The sequence below is a fragment of the Desmodus rotundus genome, chromosome 13 (assembly GCF_022682495.2).
Source record: "Desmodus rotundus isolate HL8 chromosome 13, HLdesRot8A.1, whole genome shotgun sequence".
Classification (NCBI taxonomy): Eukaryota; Metazoa; Chordata; class Mammalia; order Chiroptera; family Phyllostomidae; genus Desmodus; species Desmodus rotundus.
In genome coordinates, this window is record NC_071399.1 from 78,494,231 (window position 1) to 78,512,121 (window position 17,891).

A 17,891-nucleotide genomic window follows, 5' to 3' on the forward strand; every position below is an offset into this window, starting at 1 on the left:
CTGTACTACTGATCCTCAACTAGTTTTTTCTTATTTTTTACTTCTTATTTCATCCTTTCTAAAACTTGTGTTTTCACTTTTCTTATGTTACCATAAGTTTCCTAATTTTACAATTGCTAAGGCCTAACAAAAAAGGTATTACTCTTTAGGCTATACTTATTTTTTAAAACAGAAAACTAAGTTTTACTAGTAATAATAAATATACATAAGGTAGGTCCTCTGGAGATTTTTAGAAAACATGTTGAAAAATGCTCTAAAGTTTAAAAACTAATCATCTTCCACATATTTTCTAATATTGTTTAATAAACAGAAGTCTTCTTATGGGTAATATGGGTAACAATTATTTTAAGGTCTCTTAGTGTTCTCTTTGCCTTTAAACACTAACCTCTTATGTAATTTTTCCTTAAATCTTGAAACAAAAATCATTTCTACTTTTGTATTAACCTTGGAAGCAAGATTTAAAATATCTTTGACATAGGGGTATGTAATCTATATTCAGAATCGAACAATTTTACCTTGGGTAAAGAACTATTTGACATCATATTCCAAATGAAATATTTTGTAAATGTACAAAAATGTGCTGATTAAAGTTATGGGAATTATCAGAATCAGTGGATTAATTGGCAGAACATTAAATTAAATTATGCATTAGGTATACAGCCAATTAGTTATTTAGGAAAACAAACTACTGCTCAATTCAGCCAAAGGGGTTTACTGATCAGGTCTTTATTAAAAAAATAAAATAAAACAAAAAGCACTGAAAGCAATTTTCCAAACGAGGTCTAAAAAAGAAAGTGGTCAGCTGCATATATAACTTTTTATCATAATATTTTTATTAAGCTTATAAAACATAACAATAATTTTGTAGGCTTATATTCAGTCAACTAAGTGTGTTTTATTTATTTTACTGAAACTGTTGCTATTATTGTCAAAAGTTATATAAAAACATGAATGCAGGGAAAGAAAAGAGAATGCACTCACATAGATGTGTATGTGTGAATATTCATATAACCATTAACTTCTAAAACAAACTTTAAGTCTCAATATTTATGAAATAAACAAGGACGCTCATAACAGCTTGGATAATGCCATTTCCATGGCACCATAAATGTGTAACATAAACTTCTTCATGGGCTCATCCTCATTACTTAGTACAGTTGAGAATTCTTAAGTAGTTTATAAACAATCATAAATGTAAATGACCCAGAAGTAAGTAACAACATCATAATTTTAGGGATAAACAAAGGCAAACTAGCCAGACTTAATGTCCTCAAATATTTACAACAAATGCACGAGGCATGTGTTTATTAGTGTGAGTTCATGAAGTGGAAAAGTAAGAGAAGGGGGTGAGACAGAATTAAAGAGGAACTTTAATTGAAAATACTGTAAAAATAAATGAAAAAGAATCTATATGCTTTTTACTGTTTATGGCTCCTTTAACTCCAAGATATTTCATTTTTAATAGTTCATTCTGAAGCATTTTCATTTTTACATTTATGATTCACATATAACTTCTTGTATATGAATGTCAATGACTTCTAATTATTTCCAAACAATGTCACTTGCTCTAATTTTGAATTTTTTTAAACCATATGTTAGGAGGGATGTTGAAGAGAAAAAGAATGGCAATAGATTGTGTTTTCCTTGAAATATGCCCACAGGACCTAAAATTAATACAATAGTGTTGTTGGTTTGGATTAATATTTTGGCTTTGGGTATCTAGATTTCACATCACAGAGAAATCCCTTAAAAAGAAGTAATTATAAACATCAGTGGGTCCTTTACCCAATGCAATATAATCCATGTATGAGCATTCTCAATTATAACCATCAACATACTTGTACCTTTTAAAATGTTATCTCGATCATTTATTTGTAACTATGATCAAGACATAATTTGGGGGCAAAATATAAAATAAATTAAAACTGTGCATGTGCTCCAAATTCCTCTTCCTTTTATATTTCATGCAAACCTTTATATTTTCATTTCAGGCTAACTGGTTTTTCACACTTTATGTCTTCACCTGCCTTTCCCTCTGTTCTCAGTCACAGGGCTGTCCTATTAGAGAGGCATCAAGATATTGTAGGGAGAATTCTGAGAGGTTTGTCCTGAATTTAATTTAGAACAGAGTTTAGAATCTGACTTGACACTTAATAATCAGATGACTTAATTCAAGTTAGTTAGCTAATCCGAGGCTAAATGCCTTAATTTTAACATTGTCAACATGAAATGTAATGCTATATTTATTATTCAGCTGGCATTCAGAAAGATTGCTATACAAACACCGAAAGCTCTTACCATTCATATGATTGTAGTGTATATTATATTAAGCATACATGTAAATGATCCTTAGTAAGCATGATCATCACAAGTATATATTGGTTTGCTCTCAAGGAGATTTGTAGAAGTATATACAAAGTAAAGTGAAAAGAATAAAATGTTAATTAGTAGTGGCCTAAATATATGTATGAAACTAGGAGATCAAGATGTCATAAAAGTCTAAAGAAGTGAGGTTTCCATAAAGAAAAGATACTAATTGTTTCAAATGGTGGTGAACTGTCAAACTTCATGAAGATTACGAAGGGCCCATTGGAGTGAAAAACGGAAGGTCCCTGGTGGAAAAGCAGTGGAAATATTTTCTTGGAACAGTAGATCACAGATGCAGATTGGATTGGACTGAAGAAAGACAGGAAGATAATGCCAGTTTCCAGTTACAGCAGATTGAAAACTGTGAAAATAATGGAGAAAATGTAAATCAACCACAAAAACAAAATGTTATTTAAAAAATATTAGTAAACCGACATGAGGGTCAAAGAGATGACAATATACTCACAATATCATTCTAAAGCATTAATACAAGGATAGAGAAATATTGAAAGTAAAAGAATGAGAAAAATTGCACACAATGAAACTAACCACACATAAGCTGGACTAACTATAGTACTGTCTGAAAAAAAAATATCTTAAAGCAAATGCTGTAAGAACAAATATGTATATTTTGTAATAATTTAAAATAAATGGCAGGACAACTGTAAGTGAACAATACTAAAAACTGTTTTTAAGGGTGAAAAAATAAAATAATATCCAACAAAATAATATCATAATTTTTAAAATGTATGCACCAATTACATACTTAAATTATATAAAGAAAAAATGAAATAAGAGATAAAGAAATTCAGACAAACTACTGTGACATAGTATCACTCACTGAGTATACTATGTTTAAAAAGGTAATAACCCAAAAGTATATAGATTTGGAAAACACGATTAACACAATTAATATAAAAGGTGTACATTCACCTTTAAAAGAGCAAGATACACAGGCACTGAAGTTCATATGAAATCCACAAAATGATTATTCTCTAGCCCATAAAATAACTCTAACAAATACCAGAGGAGAGACTGAAATAATGAAAATATATTCCCTCACCAGACTGGAACTGAGAAGTAAAGACTAAACAGACAATTAATACTCCCATTTAAACTCCCACATGAAAATTTAATGAAAAATTTTATGAAAATGGGCTCCCATAACATGTTATGAACAGCATTATGATAATAAAATTGTAGATGAAATGAGAAAGTCACTAAAAACACTGATAAACATAGTACATAGATGTAATCTCATATGTTAAATAAATTAAAACTTTTATAGGAGCTGTTCCCACAGAGGAACTCCAGGCCCTGTTCCATTTGCCAGCGAACTGTCATATACATTGAAGAGAAAAATCGCCACCACCACCACAATCACACAAAATGTATCAGGACATAAAAAAGAGCAGGGACTTTGTTCCACAGAGCCAATACTATCACCACAGGAACATTAAACAAGGTCATTAAATCAAAAAGTAATTTTAGGTCACTCCATGCCATTTTGGGGTCCCTGCTATTTATTCCTGGAAATACAGGGGTATCAGTGGGGTTTTCAGGTTGGTCAAACTTTTTAATTCGTTCATAATATTGGGATAAGCCAAGAAATTAATGGGCCAATTCCAATAGCTTTTGTGATTTCATTCCTTACAATGGCATATGGAAAAACAAATTTTCAGATAGATGACTTTGTGCGTCTATAAGAAACAGGCTGGGCAAAATCTGACTTTGTTGGCTATTTGCTAAAAATGAATGAGGTTGGACATGGTGTTACAAAAAAGTGGCCTGGTAACTTATTAATGTTGACAATTTTATGAAACTCAATTATCCCTGAATTTTACATGTAATTATATTATAAATAAAGAAAAAAACTTTTTTTTTCTTTTCTGAAAGGATTCGTAAGTACAAATTAGTTACAGCAGGGATTCTGTTTTACAAGTCATTACAATCTGCTCGACTCCCTTCCTGAAGGAAGTGCCTAAGCTGTTGCTTAACAATTACACATTAGAAAACTCTCATTTGCTGTGACGGATGCAGAAAAGTGTTATAAACCAACAGTGCTGAAAATTATTAATGTATTATCTTGTGCTCTTGTCACCCACAGTTAAATCAGTGCCTATCATTTGTTTACTGTATTTAAAACATAAATGTAGCTGGCCCTAATGGACACATTATTTTGTCCTCCACTTTTCTGGTTTTACATGATGATGATGTTATTCACAATAAGCAGTCTTTTTAGTGTGGGTATTTTTAGAAAAAAATGGAATATAAATAGATTTGTGTATTCATTAGTGATGATCTTAAAGCAATCACCAAACAAAGATATAAAAATTCTCACATATGGAACTTGACCAAGGAGTTGAAAGACCTCAACTCTGAAAACTATAAGATGGCAATGAAAGAAATGGGAGAGGACACAGGTAAGTGGAAGAATGTATTGTGGTCATAGATAGGAGGGATTGATATTGTTAAAATGACTATACCACCCAAAGCAATTTACAGGTCTAATGTAATTCCTATCAAAATAGCAATGCCATTCTTCTCAGAACTAGAAAAAAATAATCCCAAAATTTATATGGGACCACAAAAGACTCTGGATAGTGAAAGCAATCTTGAGAAAGAACAGCATTGGAGGTATCACACTCTTTTATCTCAAAGTACACTACAAAGCTATAATAATCAAAACCATATTGTAATGTCACAGTAGACACATAGATCATTGAAACAGAATAGAGAGCCCAGAAATAAGCCCTTGTTCATATAGTCAACTAGTCTAGAACTCAGGAGGTACAAATATATGGTAGAGTAACCACAGTCTTCAACAAGTGGTGTTGGGAGAACTGAATAGATCAAGGCAAAAAAGAAACTGGACCATTCTCTTACATCACATGCAAAAATAAAACCAAAATAGGTTAAAGACTTAAAGGTAAGCTCTGAAACCATAAAATCCTAGGAAAAGAAATATAGAAAGTAAAGTATTTGATATCAAGCTGAGTACTGTCCTCAAGCAAGTGAAACAAAAGACTGAATAACCAATTTGGACTATATCAAACTGAAAAGTTCCTGCACTACAAAAGAAACCTTAAAAAACCCCTACTGATTGGGTGGATACATTCTAAAATAATGTAACCAATAAGGACTTGATATCCAAAATATGTGAGAAACTCATACAACTAAATAGCACAAAGGGGAAACCCTGGGGACTATTGGTGGGACTAAAAACTGGTGCAGACCCTATGAAAAACAGTGTGGAGATTCATCAGAACATTAAAAAGAGATCTATTATAAGACCCAGGAATTTCACTTCTGGGTAGATACCCAAAGAAAGCAAGACCACTGATTTTAAAAGATGTATGCACTGCTGTGTTCAGTGTTGCATTATTTATAATAGTCAAGGCACAAAAGCAACCTAAATGTCCATTGGTCGATGAGTGGATAAGGAAGGCATGCTATAGAGATTTTAAATAAATATATCAAATATATGTTTATTTTTATTCTAAGAATATGACAACCTTTTTACCTGTTGTGTATTTACAAATAAAGCAATAAACAAAAATACTTACTTTAAAGTTTAGGGCATTTTTAAGCATAAGCAAAAATGAGCGATCTGATTGTTGCTACTATGAAGCCATGTGTATCTGCTCTCATAACTGCATTGTGAGGTCAGTGTCTATAGCAAGCAGTGATAATAGCAGCATGTGATTGTATGCAACTTGTATTTCCTATAAAATAATTTTGTATCCACTTTCACTTCATTACCATGCAAAAATGACGAGGAATCAACCTGATAATACATAGAGAGCCAAGGACTTCTAATTTCCACTCCCTTCTATACCTCAGTGTAGCATATTACAGCAATATAAATCAAGCTTTATATACCAGTAGAGTAATAAATATGGACTACTTAACTGTTATGCAATAATAAACATTCCTAGAGAGTGTAAATCAAACCCAAAGATCACATATGGCACATGTTCAAAAAACCCAATTCTAAGAAAAGCATTAAAAAGTATACATATGACCATATGCATGCACACAGACACACACATGTGGCATGATATTTAATTTTAGTTTTGTTGTGAGAATCCTTCACTGCTCAGAATGTACGGGGATGACTTATTTGGCATTAATTAAGGGACAGGCTGTAGGAACAAGAAAACTGGAGTCACAATTTAGCAGACTTTAGTTAGAAAAGTATAGTGTATTATGAGAATAGGAAAAAAATTAGGGATAAGATATGGAAAGATCACCACTCAGAATATTTAGAATATTTGATGATGGATTTTTAATGAGAAATGTGCCCTGACTTCTCTATGTGTGTTGAAATCATGCTTTAGGAAATTTCAACTGGATAATGCCTCATCCTTTTGTTTTTCTTTTCTCTATGGGTCTCTCCTTATGTTCTATGATATATCAATATATGTATAATATGTAACTATATATATGTTGATATCTATATTCCAATGAACATACTATTCCTCTTTTAAACTGAATAGACATAATTTCTCTACTAAATAGAGTTTTTAAATTACTGACCAGCCTCTGAAAGACTGTGAAGTCGCTCATTGTTTCCTTTACTGAGGTCTCCGGTGACAAAGGTATGTCTGCTTCTGTGTCTCCCCACTTTAATTTCATTGTGCAAATAGCATTAGACTTAGTCAGTCTGGCAGGGTAATTTAGTCAGATTGAATCAAGCCAAGCTTCTTCCTTCAATACCCAAATACAAATTAGGTATGAAAATATGAGAAAATATCACCAATAAAGACTTCTAGAAATATATATTTTTTAATATTACTGATATTATTTGCCAAGTCATAGCACTGATTTTGTTTGCCAAGAATTAACCAACAGTGCAAGTAAAGATGGTTATCTTAATATCCTGCTGGATTTCATATTATAATATTTGATTTAAGATTTTAGGATCTGTTTTCTAAAGAGAGATTTTCCACTTCTTTGAAATTCATAGCCAAATGGAATTTTGGGTTTGACTGACACTGGAGAATGTTATAAAACTTTGCATAGAATTTTTTGAAATGCTGTATTGCATGTAATATACTTAATTAGATGTTGCTCGTTGACTTGTTCGATTTCATTCACAGAACCTTGTGACCTAATTATAGCTTTGGTATAGATTTTTTTCCCAATCCTCTGTAATTTTTCTCTTGATCATATTTGATTCATTTTCTCAAATCTATGAGAAACATTTGCTAGTATCTATTATTTCTACTAGACCAGAGGTTGGCAATCATTTTCTATAAAGGTCCAGAGAGAGAAATACTTCAGGGTAGCTACTCGACTCTGCTCCTATGGCACAGCTGTAGCCATGGGTGGACGGTCATGGCTGTTCCAATGTAACTGAATTAGCAAAGCCATGCAGCAAGCTGTATGTGGCCCATGGGCCACAACACGCCTGTCCCTGTGCTGGATGCACATGCATTCATAGAGCTTTTCGCATGTGCTGCTCTCATGTTCTATTAACTTGATTTTAAATGTCCATTTTCTCCTCCTATTGCTCATGTTTTACTCTCAGACTCTAGACATTTAAAAAATAATAATTATCTCAAATTTGTCCATATTATACATGTATATATCTGGGTTCTACAGCTCCCACAAAACCACTTTTGTCCACACATGGATGATAAATGAACATTGTTGTTTCTTTTACATTTTATTTATTTATTTTTAGAGACAGGGGAAGGCAAGGAGAAAGAGAAACATCAATGTGTGATTGCCCTTATGTACCCCCTACTGGGGACCTGGTGCACAACCCAGGCACGTGCCATGACTGGGAATCGAACCAGTGACCTTTTTATTCACAGGCCAGCCCCCAATCCACTGAACCACACCAGCCAGGGCTAATGATCATTGTTGAGAATGTAGTTAAGTCAAGTATGTTTGAACTATTTTCAAAAGTTGTCTATCTACTTAGTTAAATATGCTACTTTCTTCATAGATTTAAAAAACCTTATTTGTTTTTTTAAAGACTTTATTTATTTATTTTCAGAGAGAAGGGTACAGAGGGAGAAAGAGAGGGAGAGAAACATCAATGTGGTTGCCTCTTGTGCACCTGGGCACCTGGCCCACAACCCAGGCATATGTCCTGACTGGGAATCGAACCAGTGACACTTTGGTTCACAGGCCAGCACTCAATCCACTGAGCCACATCAGCCAGGGCTAAAAAATCTTATTTGTTAAAGAAATTTAGCATATTACTTCTCAGACTTCTATGGTTCACTACAATTCCTTGAAACGTGTCATTTGTTATCAGAACATTTATGATGCCACTAACAGGTATTTGGAATCTATGCATGCTCTTCTTCATATTAAATGCTGATATATTTTGTCCCTTTAAATTACTCCTATCCAGAGCACAGCCATATGGTAATTATATCCTCATTTTTTCAGATGAGAAACTCTAAAAGACAATTAAAGTATAAAATTAAAGACAGAGGTAAAATTTAAGCCTAGTTCTTTTGGAAACCAATGTTGGTTGTGTTATCCATAGCAATTTATAGTACTTATTAAAAACATTTCTGGTAATTGTTTTTTCATCCTAATCTAATGAATAGGTTAGTAATTCTATACCAACAGTTTATACATATCCATAAAAGTTCAGTGAGGTCACTCTCTGCATGGTTTAAGAACAATAAAAAAGTCAATTACAGATAAATAATGTGTTAGGTATTTGAAGGTTACATAATGTGTAGGGAATTTGTGAGCTTGTAAAGCAAGCAGAAGTGTATAAGGTAATTATAGTACTAGAAGATGTTATGAAGCTGACATAAATGAAATACATGGAAGAGTCTGTATCCATCACCATAGCTGATCAATGGTTGAAAATGTAGGGCATATATTTTATCGTGTCAAATGTACACATGAGAAACCAATTCTCAGAATTGCCCAAGGTTATAGAACTAACAAAAAGTGTAGCTGTTACTCAGACCATATGGCTTGTTGAAAAATTCCTGCACCATCTATGTTCGGTGGCCACTTCACACAGATTCCTAGGTTGTGACAATTATTTTTCTCTAGGGATGCTCACCTAGCAATGTGGATTGCTCATTTCACATGCAGCTAGGAACTGAAATTATACTACTGATACTCATCACTACTTTAGAAGTAAGGAAACTGTTAACATTGTTTTTAAACATCTCCATACTAGAAACTTGATTTAATTTCTTAGTCTTCAGCATATTTTTCTTTGAATTGTTAAACTCAATGGTTTTAAACAGCAATAAGTTATCACTTACTATTTCTTAATAATGGTTAATTATATTTATCACTCAGTGAAGTATCTTATTTTAGCAACTCTATCTAGGCCAAACTCTTGGGAGCTCCTTGTTACCTCTGACACTACCAGCGTGGTTAGTGTGGGGTGAAAACACCAAGTGCCACAGTCCATGGACTAAAGAGACTCTTCGTATGGGTTTAAATGTCATTCAGCTAGTTCAGATATTTTACTTAATATAGTTTGTTCCTAACCTAGTTCCAATAGTTCATATAATGTCTCACAGTCCAAACACTTTTGGCCTTCTTTATCACCCCCTCCCAACACTATTACATATGTCTTTACACAGCCAGGTATAAATTGGTAAATTAAGTCCATCCTCATAAATAACACTAAAAGATGTTTTTGAAAAAAAAAAGAACCTGAAAAGAAGCATTTTTACTTGTCCTTTCTGATTACCTTAGCTGATTTATTTTAACAAAGAATTGTTAAAGCTTTCCTTGGCTTACAATACTTTCAAACTAAATAATCACTTTCTCTATTGTAATGGCATAATCAGGTTTGTTTCTAGGCCAAAGACATGGACACAAATCAGAAATACTTTGGATAGGCTACATGGAATTTTACCCTGTTTTAAAGTTACAGTGTCACAATTTCATAGATTCGGACAGAGCGCCTAAGACTCCTGGTTCACAGACCAAGGATTTTATCACTCACGGTAGAGAAAGAAGCCTTAGCTTCATGTGTACAATGGTTATCCCTGTGCCCCCAAATCCCTTGGTAGGAATATGAAGGAGGAATATGAAGGAGGCCCAGGTGGACATTATGCATGCGATGGCTTTTGTCACAATTAAGGGAGGCTGAGAGCTGGAAACACCCACCTTACAAGGGGTTGCTATGAAGCCTAACCTTTATTTAGAAGGAAGACATTATCTTTATATGCTGGTCAGGAGAACATCTATAGTCCCACTCATCCATGGTCTGAAAATGTTTTGGTTTGAGCACTATACAGGGCCATCCATTTTGCTTAAAGTGTTTTCAAAGTGAAGATACACATGTAATCATGGGTACATGTAAATGGTTTGGTTTATGGGCCAGTAATCAGGAATGAGGGAAACTGGGAGATAAATACCACTCAGAGATCTGGGAAAGAGGTATTGTGTATGTGTAGACCTGTAGTGATGCTAATACAGGACATATCTTTTGTATTACACATCAATGCCCCAGCAAAGCACTCACAGCAGAACACTAGTGAACTGTGTGGCTGCAAAAATAATTCTTCCAGAAACTGTTCTTGACATCGAAGAGTTTGTGAATGTATCCATGAATCAAATAGTCACGGTGGCAGAGGTAGTGCTATGTGTTCACTAAACATTAAAGGCTCATATTCCCTATGGCTAACCTAAATATTGCCACTGCTGAGTGCCCACACTCTCAGAAGAGACCGAAGCTAAAAGCATAACCTAGCATTTACCTCTCTCCTTCCTTACCAAATAAATATTAATTACCTTTGCTCTCATCCTGTAATACATTCTGGCATAGTCTGTTGATATAATTATCAGGCAGCTTTCCTATTAATGATTTCATAAACATGAATTGATCACCAAAAATAAAAGCAAAGTTTGAAGAAAATGTAAAACTGAAATAAAAAATAAGAAAATATATTGAGGGCATTTAAACTATATTTTTGTCTTTAAAATAAATAACTAAATGTTTTTGATAAACTGTAATTTGTGTCTTCAGTATGATTTTGTAATACTGTGCATCCATAGGAGAGGAAAGTGAGCTACTAGAAAGTAAACAAAAACTAAACAATATGAGATTTAAAACATAATTTCAAAAAATCCATGCAATTTTTTAAAAAACACCATTGATGTTATTTCATAAATGGAGATGACTCCAAAAAGAAAGGAGCAAACACAAACGCATGTGAGAGAAAGGGAAAAACTCCAAAAGGGGCATTTGTTATCCGTCATCTAACAGAAATTGCAGGTAGAAAAAAGAAATTGGATTAGAAAAATTATTAAAGCACTCAAAAGGGAAGAGAAAGTCTCTTTAAAAATACACAAACATACACAGTGAAACTATTAAATATAGACAACAGGTTCCATTTGCCTGTGAAGAAAGTTTTGATTTACTTTAACAGAGATATTAATTGTATAAAACTACCATCCAGACTACCAAGGAAATTGTCAAAGGAGGAAAAACTGTCCAAAATAGTGAAGGCAATAAACTATAAGCCAAGAACTGTGAGTTCAGGGAAGCAATATTTTAGAATATAAAAGAGTATAAACTTCATTTATCTTAACTATAATTATATTTTTATACTTCTAATATTAATTTTGCTAAATATAATGAAGAGCATTTTTATTTTTATTTGTTGTTTTAGAGTAGATTTAAGCAAAGTTTTGCATATTACAGTATATAATACAATGCAAAGATACTTTAAAAAGATCAAGCTTTTAAGAATCATGTCTGATTAATGTGATTTTGGTAAATAGGTCTTTATGCACATTATTTAAGTGACTTATTTTTGATATTGTTTTAGGTGACATTGATTTTAAATCATTATGTCTTTTTCCAATCATCCCACCTATAGATGAAGTGATCATAACTATTGACTAAACTGCGGGCTGACGGACTGATAACTCACTCAAAATAGAAAACGCGGGAGTAGAGTGGATTCGCCACGGTTTAATTGATGATGACCAATGTGTATTTTTCATAATTTTTGGCACAATTCTGAACATAATGAAAATAATTCTTATTTACCATGATGACTTGCTGTGAACATTCCTGGTATATTATTTGTAAATACTCTCAAAATATTTCTCTCATGCATTTATAGTGGTAAAAATATAACTGCTGAGCTAAATACTAAGTGAGAATAAATGATGTTTATTGTCACTCCCTTAGAGTCAAGTGCAACATCACAATTGCTAAGGAAAACATGAGGGATACATATATAATTCACTGGCCAATTAAAAACAATACAAAATAAAACAAAACTTCTTTAATTTAATCAAAACATGTCCAAACCTTGAATTAATTGATTTAAGAAAAAAAACTATTTAAAAACTGATTTTAAGATATATAGTATTTTCCCAGCCAAAATTATTTTAGAGAGCGTGTTAATGCACAGTCCCTAAGTGATTTTTATATCTGTAAAGGAAAAACAAATTTTAATGACTAACGAACAGCAGGAGGAGCTGAAATCCAAATGGGAAAGCTTTAGAAGCTAGCACAGTTTATCAAGTAGGAGTACCAATAAATATAGAATTGTTGTAGGAGGAAGCCCAGGAACAGTTAAAGAAAACGGTTAAGAAAAATCAGTTAAGATCTTCAAAATAAAAACAACAAAGTATATTTCAAATATTTAAGTGACCAAATAAAGATTAACACATTTGGTTTTACTTTTTTTTTTGATGAGGGCACCATTTTTCTAACACGTTATTACTTAGCCCACTATGATTCTGACACTAGCACTATTTTGTTTATTTTTTCTTTTTTATTCTAATGTGCAAAAAATCCTACTTGGTATTGTGGGTCAGTGACATAAAATAAGTGCTTGAAATTGTCTCCCCTTCCTTCTCCTCTTGCTTCTTTTATTTCAGTCTCTCTCTCGCTCTCCCTTCCTCCCTCTCCCTCTCTCCTTCTCTCTCTTCTTGCCAATGTTATAAAACGCAGTGCTTTTCTACCTTCAAGCATTACTCTGAATGTTAGATGTTATTAAATGTTTCTTAATAACTATTCTGATTATCATTTGGTCACTAAATGACTACAAATAACACTAAGAAGAAATATTTTGATTTTTCAACAAATGCTTTGATGAAAAGTCGTGAGAACTGATAAAATTAGTCTGGTAAAAAAACGTATTGAAAATTAAAAAGGTCGACTACAGAGGTATCTTCCTCAACCTGCCAATTTCCTTTGACCGCGGAATCTAGGTACCGTAGGGCTTGGTTAGTACTTGGAGGGAATACCCAGGTGCTCTAAGCTTAAAAGACATCAAAAAAGTTCTATTTGTTTACTTTATTTTTATTGTTGACACTATTACAGATGTCCCCATTTTCCCGTCTATGCCCACCTCTACCCAGCCCCCATCTCCCCTTCCCCCTGGCCATCACCGCACTGTTTACTGTGTCTGTGAGTCATGCATGGGTGTTCTTTGGCTAATCCCGTCACTTTCTTTCATTCAGTGTACCATCCCGCTGCCCTGGGACAGCTGTCAGTCTGCCTCATGTATCCATGCCTCTGTTTGTACTTTGTTAACAGTTCATTTTGTTCATTAGATTCCACATATAAGTGAGATTGTATGGTATTTCTCTTACTCAGACTCACTTATTTCAAAAAAAGTTCTGATTTTTCAATTGGGACAAATTTACATGCTACAATTTTGTATTTTTATTTTAATATCTTCAGAACTATTCTAATTTCTACTATTAGCTTTACAAATGCTAATTTAAGCACACATTACATCATGTTTAAAACAACAGAAGGTGTGTTTCCCATGGAAATTAACCAAACCCTCTGGTATAACCTTTATTTTTTTCCTCTTAATGTCTTTGATTTTTAAATTCAAGAAGTATACATTTAACATGCAAGTAATTATTTATATAAATAGATGTTTTGTCTTGTTTTAAAATAATATTTTAAAAATATTTTTGGAAGGAATATCAACTTTGTCAGCATTATTTTAAAATAAATATTTACTGTCCTTAATAAAATTACCCTTTTTACTTAAGATAAATAGCATTTTTAATATCACCAATGATAAAAAACACCAGGACTTTTATTAAAGTTATTGGAATTCTGACCTTATTCTTATTATTCTACCATTTTTCACCTCACAACTAGGTTTTCTTTTTCATAAAGATATATTACACTCATATCAATATCTCTTTCAAATTTTGGGATATGTATGATTTTTAGTAAAAATCTCATTTAAAAATCAATTAAAATGATAATGGCACCCAATAAAATAACTTTACATCATTTATTTCTAGTTAGTTAAAATTAAATTTAAATAACCTATTTTCAAAATAATGACAAAAATCTCTTTATCATTTATAAAATAGATATATAGCCAATTTATTTGAGAACATCTGGGTACCTTGAAGGTAGCCATACTTCGAAGGGCCTGCATCCTATACTTCAGGATAGTTCTGTGGGACTAAAGTTAAAGAAAAACCGTAAAGGCTGATGAAGAAAAATATGCTTTGTTCAGAGAAGGCATGCAATGTGTTAATCCTTGGCTTTTTAAAACTGAATGATCATTGACTTTTGAAAAGGTTTAATGAAGGTCTAAAAATAATTGAATGTCATCATTAAGATGCTGAAAAGAACTGCCAATTTAGAATTGTCAAACTCTGATATTCACCTAAAATATCTTGCAAACATAAAGAAGAAATACATTTGTGTTCAACAAAATTATATTCTAAAACATGAAAGTGTGTTTTTCAGAGATAAGAAATGCTCATGCAGTTAGAACAGATATTCAATGAAATCAAAATGAAATTAAAGTGAAAAAGAAATTTAACAAATGACAAAAAGATCACTAAATTTAAGTGAATGCTACCTAATAAAAGAATATTAAGACAGTATGATTTCGAAATGTTTGTCAAATAAAATGCCAGGTAAGAACAGTAGTAGTAACAACAATATGAGTTAAAGTAGCTTAAATTTAACAGAAGTAATAGTTAAAGAGGTCTAAGTTTGATAATAATAAAAAGAGAAGTAAATGTATAATGATTTTGTAAGATTTTAACAAACATGTCTAATAACAGATAGGACAAATGTTAAAAAATAGTAAATATGTAGGAAATAAAAGGAATATGCCCACAATAACCAATTAATAACTTTTTTTTAATTTATTTTTTATTGTTATTCAACTATTTTAAAGAGCATACACAATACTTACCAAAATTGATCATAATTGGTACATAAAGCAATATCAACAAATTTCAAAGCATGTGTATCATAGAATATGTGTTTTCTAATTATAGTGGGACTAAGCTGGAAATCAATAACAAAAAATAAAATGAGTAAATCCTCTATGAAAAGTAATCAATATGCCTAGAACTTTTCATAGACAAAAAATAAATTACACTGAATTAAAACATACTTTAACAGAATGATAACTAACATATGCCATATAAAACTTATTAGAAGCACCTAAAGACATACATAAAGAGGGATTATTAAATTTAAATGCATAATGAAGAAAACAAAGCCTGAAAATCAATGATGTAAAAAAATACAGTTCTTGCAGTTAAAAGAATATTAAAGCCATAGAAAATTTATTAGTTAATAAATATGTATAAGAGAATGAATTAATGTGACATGATGCAGCTATATAATAAAGAAAAAGCCTAAAAGTTATTTTCTGAAAAAAAGAAAAATAACTAGTGTGATTAATAAACCACTGGTGAAATTGATCAATGACAAAAATAGAAGACATAAAGATCAAAATTAGAAAAGATAATTTCATAACACTACATATTAATAATAATTTGAAAATAAGTGATATATAAATTACTAGAAATATACAACCTATGAAACAGACATAAGAAATAGAATACATGCACAATTTCAGAATTATAAAAGAACTTAGGTGTGGTATAAAAAATAAAAATCTATGGCCATATGCCTCACTAGTTAATTCTTCCATGCAATTATGCAATAAATTATATCTATGTTCTATAAACACTTTATTATTTGTTTCATGAGGTCACATGCCCTACATACCTGAACCTGACAGGATCCTTACAGGGAAGAGAAGTTGCCAACCAATATCTCTTTGAATATTGATGCAAATAACCATGAAAATATGTACATTTATATCTTGTGACATATATATATATTTAAAATACATATTAATAAACTCTGCATTCATTCAGGACAAATATTGGTTCATTATTAATTTCAATCAATGTTATCTATAAAACTGATATAATACATAACATATTCATTGTAGGTGAGTGATGGTAAGATTCCTAAGCAAGCTAGGAGAAGGTAACACTGTTACACAGAAACAGTATTTACAAATGAACTCTACCAAACCTTATGCTTAAGTGTGAAATATTGAAAAGCTGAGATTTAGAATAAGAAGCCAGTGCCTACTACCGCAACTTGTACACAACATTGTACTAGAAATCCAAAGAGATGCAATAAAATATGAAACAGAAAAAAAATTGTTATAAGACTCATGGGCATGGACAACAGGGTGGTGATAGCTGGGGGTGAGGATACAAGAGGACTAAATGGTAATGGAAAAATATAATAAAGATTAAATTAAGAATTTTTGTATGACTAAGTAAAACTGCCTATATTCACAGATACTATAAGAGTGTTCACACAAAAATAATACACAGATATGGATTTATCAAGGCTTCAGGATATCAGGTCAATATGCAAAAATAATTTATATTACTATATTCTAGCCCCAAAGAGAATAGGAATTGAAGAATACCATTTGTAACAGTATCAAAGGCTTCATATATATAAAATATATTATATGATAGATATGAAAAATAACCTAATGCTAAACTAAAAGCATAATTCAGAAAAATCTAATTTACTAGAAAATATATGATGCTCATAGATTGGAAGACATATCATTTAAAGATATTAAATTGATCTACAGATTAAATTCAATCCTAATAAAATGGTAGATGTTTTGTGGAGGACTAAAATATATTTCTAGAAGTTATACATAAATGCAGATGTGCAGAAATAACCAAGACACACTTGCAGAAAGATAAGCTGTCCTTGGCCGTGCACCTCAGCTGGTTAGGGCACCATCCTGACACACCAAGGCTGCAGATTCAATTCACTAGCCGGGGACACCAGGGCACATGCACGAAGCAAGCGATAAAATAAGTGGAGCAACAAACTGATGTCTCTCTCTCTCTCGTCAATAAATTACAAATTTAAAAAAAATGCAGGGTGTCTTAAATAACATATATTGACTTACAAAGGCACATTAATTAAAGAAAATGTTAAGCAAGAAGCCTGATGCAAATATCTACATACTGTGATATATATATCACAGTATGTAGCTATTTCCCCATCTCAAGATGGGGAAAATTCATTTAATGTGTCATAAGCCCTTATAGTGACTACATTTCAGGAAGATGGGGCTAAAAACGACTTGTCAGGTGCCTGAGGTAGCTACTAGGATGATGCTAATATTAAATTTCTCCATCTAAGTTATGATTATATGAATGAGCTCACACTGTGAATATTCACTGAGCCAAGTACTTGGGATGTAGGCATTTTTCCATAGGTATAT